At 38.6% G+C, this 4,152-nt stretch overlaps 1 pseudogene; it reads right to left on the minus strand.

The window, feature by feature from the left end:
• Nucleotides 1-2,552: 2,552 nt before the first annotated feature.
• LOC129481485 (uncharacterized) lies at nt 2,553-2,728 on the minus strand (annotated as a pseudogene).
• Nucleotides 2,729-4,152: the final 1,424 nt, after the last annotated feature.

The following is a 4,152-nucleotide window of genomic DNA, read 5'->3' on the forward strand; positions in this document are numbered from 1 at the left end:
AGAGCCAGGTATAAGACTCATCACACAACGCAAGCCAACAACCCTCCACCTTTGCCAGAGATGAGGAACAAAGTTGGTTTCATGCTTTGTAGTCCATCCAAAAAGCTAACAAAACTCATATTGTTACTTAGTGTAAATACTTAGTGTAAATAAAACAATCGCTTCAGTAAAGTGCAAGTTTTTCAGATAGTGAGTCCAGAAAACAATTACTTCTTAATTCCTCCTCAAGAAATCACTGTGAAATGTAAAAATAATGTCTGCGGCAATGACTTTACAAGAAATCCAAAGATGACTTTTAATAGCATAATTCAATGAAAAATAATTCTACAGGAAAAGAAAAGATTACAGCTCACCAGAAACACAAAATTGCGTATTCCAAAGCACAACCACCGATAGTCTGTGGCTGCTCCTGGTGGCCTAATGGCACTATCTGTGACAGTGTTGGATGCACACAGGTGGTCATCTCCCAGTAAAGTGTGAGTCATTCAGCACATCAAGTCACTGAAGAGTGCCTGACAGACCCTAGGCCCTCCTAGCCCCACATCTCCGTCTTGGTTCCTCAATACATCAGCTAAGTCTTGATTTAAGAAATGAAAACACAGCAGGGAACTCTACTATTATTCCAAATATGATTACTCACTAGAGGCTTTAGAACAAAGGAAATAGAGACAAATTAATCAAAAGAAACAAAATGTCTAGTAAAGACATTACTGTCAGTGGTTAGTGGTTAATGAGTGCGTGACCTGGATAAGGACTACTTATTGCTAAAGGCATCCTCCAATACACAGAGTGCGGAAAGTGAAAGAAAATTAAACACACAAAAACAGCACTACTCTTTTTTGCCTGTGACAGCAAGCCAAAATGTCAACACCAACTCCTTAACTTTACTTTCCATGTAAGCAAGCAGCATTAGCATTTCTCTAGAGGAAAGGATAAAAAAAAGTTCATAACGAGGTAAGATTTGGAATTAAAAACATAAACTGTTGTGGTTCAACAAAGCCAGATTTTTAAGTGCAAACAATATATCAATTGTCAGTTGAGTGAAAAGATAACCCAGTCTCCAATGCCCAGGGGCCTGGAATTATACGCTGCAAGGTATTGTGCCTCAATTTCCTATGTGTTAGAGAAAGGAACAGTTTAGCCTTGACACCAGGAGGTCTGCACACACAAATAACTAAAAGTAACCTAAAAGTCTATTCATATTCTTAGCCCACTTTTTGATGGGATTGTTTGTTTGTTTCTTACTAATTTGTTTGAGTTCATTGTAGATTCTGGATATTAGTCCTTTGTCAGATGTATAGATTGTGAAGATTTTCTCCCACTCTGTGGGTTGTTTGTTTACCCTGCTGACTGTTCCTTTTGCTGTGCAAAAGCTCCTTAGTTTAATTAGGTCCCAGCTATTTATTTTTGTTCTTATTGCATTTGCTTATATGGGTTCTTGTTCATGAAATCCTTGCCTAAGCCAATGTCTAGAAGAGTTTTTCCAATGTTGTCTGTTAGAATTTTTATAGTTTCTTGTCTTGGATTTAAGTCATTCATCCATCTTGAGTACCGCCTGTTCCCCAATAACCTATGGAAATAAAAACATTATAAAATACAAAAATACAAAATAAAAGTAACTTAGCACTCAATTGCAGTATGTCTGAACCTCTTGGAAAAATGGACGCCTTTCAACTATTAAAATTATTTTTAACTATATATCTGAAAAGTATTATTAATAAAGATTCTTGAACTTAGCAGTTATAGTTCCAGAGAAAGAGTGCCAGGTGTACAGCTCTTAGAATGTATCTGTGCAAATCACTTTGTTCAACACCAAAAGCATGTCAGCGAGAAGTGAAATATTTACAAATACTTTTTTGATGAAAATGACAAGGAATCAGGACCCTTGATTAGAAGAGATGGATATCCAAGTCGAACCAGCTATCTTAGAAAAGAAATTGGGAGCTCTCCTTACCAAATGTTGAGAAGAGCAAAAGCAGAGCTGGGCCTCAAGCTAGCGCCAGCATCTGAGCATCTGAAAAGGGGCCAGGACTCCTTGTCTCTAAGTCTTCCGTTCCCACTTTCTTGGTGTCTTGGCTTTATCTCCAAACCAAAATCCTTTTCTTCCCTAGAGCAGGAAATAGAACTCCAGTAGCTCTCTGCCATCATCAAGCTAAGCTGAGGTGTAAAAATTCTCTTCTACTTAGTTCTGTGCATGGACAGAATCATCTGCCTACTCACAAACCAATCCTGTATTGGGGGTGTGGCATTCTGATCTCCCAGGTTGGGCCACGTGCCTACCCTTAGGGTGGGAGGCAGAGATTTATGAGTTGGGTGAGGAAAGAGAAGTAGTTCCTGCAGAGGAAGGAAACATGCACTGAACTACAGAAATGGGGAGAAGCAATGAATATTAAAAGAAGTAGACTGATGTTAGGAGAAAATGGCAAAACTAGGGTAGATTCCCATATATCTCAGCAGGAGTACTAGAGAGCCATATGTGTTAATACACAAGAATACATTTTATGGAAGATGTTATTATTATTTGTATGAAACTGGATACTCAGTTGAATTCGTACATGAATGCATAATGCAGTCACTCACTACCACAAATTTTGCAGTAGAGCTTCCCACATTTGGGGCAATTCCAGGGATCAGCATATCCCTATAATGGATCCAGAGTGTAATGGATAAGCCTTGCCCTGGGAAAACTGCCTTTAAGATCATGGTATCTGCCCTGCCAGGTAAGTATGAAACTGGATATTTCTAAGGCACATTGGAACAAACCTCGTTTTTAGCAACAAGTTATGGGTATTTTGAAAAGCCCTTATTGCAAAACACATAGAAATAGCAGGTAAAATACAGTAAACATGGACTTAAATGCATAGTTGTGCTTCCAAGAGAATAAGCGAAATACCTAGAGGAAAATGGCAAAGCAGAAAACCTGAATGGTCAATGAATACAAAAACCATGACTGCTCTGGAAACATTCCCCAATCTCAAGAATCTAGAGACTTGAATCTGAAGACTGTGTGAGGTGGCAGAAGACAAGGCTTTAGGTCACTGCCAGGTAGAGACCCCTGCATACATTCAGAACTTATTAATCAGGAATTAAAAGTTTCTAACAAAAGTAAAGAGATAAAAAAGGAGCTTGTTCATCTCATGTTCATTGCAGCATTATTCATAATAGCCAAGAGGTAAAAGCAACCTAAATATCTGTCAAGAGATGAATGGATTTTAAAAAGTGGTATATACACAATAAATTATTATTCAGCCTTAAAAAAGAAGGAAATCCTGTCATATGTCATAACATAGATAAACCTTGGGGATATTATACTAAGTGAAATAAACCAGTCACAGAAATACAAACACAACACAGTGCTGCATGATCCTTCTTATATGAGGTTTTTAAAGTAGTCAAACTCTTAGAAACAGAGACGTAAAATGACAGGTGCCAGGGACTAGCGGAGGGGAAAAAGAGGACTTGTTCAATGGATATAGAGTTTTATAGGTGAATCCCAAACTCTAATCCTACTCAAGCTGGTATAGAGGATAGAAACAAAGACTATAGATTTATGAACAATAAAAAGTGCAAACCAAGCATTCTACACCTAGCCAAACTGTCATTCATATATGGAGACAAAAAGAGAAAAAGAGTTTCAAACATGCAGGAATGTAGGACAATCATTTGTACAACCTTACTGAAAAATTGTTCTCCAAATTAAAATAAACATGGCCAGGCACAGTGGCTCACGCCTGTAATCCCAGCACTTTGGGAGGCCAAGGTGGGTGGATCACTTGAGGCCAGGAGTTCAAGACCAGCCTGGGTAACATGGTGAAACCCCGTCTCTAGTAAAAACTCAAAAATCAGTCGGGCCATGGTGGCGGGCTCCTGTAATCCCAGCTGGGGCAGGAGAATCACTTGAACCTGGGAGGCAGAGGTTGCAGTGAGCACACCACTGCACTCCAGCCTGAGTGACAGAGGGAAACTATGCATCCAAGAAAAACCAAACAGACAAATACATTTTACACTGGCAAAGATCAAATTATTTGTGATTATAGTGCTCATCATTTACTGAGTATATAATCTCTACCAGTAGTTTCATTAGATACTTTATAAATGCCATTTCTGTCTATCCTTCAACAGGCCTCTAAATTAGATGTTCTATCCACTTTA

The sequence above is a fragment of the Symphalangus syndactylus genome, chromosome 4 (genome assembly GCF_028878055.3).
Source record: "Symphalangus syndactylus isolate Jambi chromosome 4, NHGRI_mSymSyn1-v2.1_pri, whole genome shotgun sequence".
NCBI lineage: Eukaryota > Metazoa > Chordata > Mammalia > Primates > Hylobatidae > Symphalangus > Symphalangus syndactylus.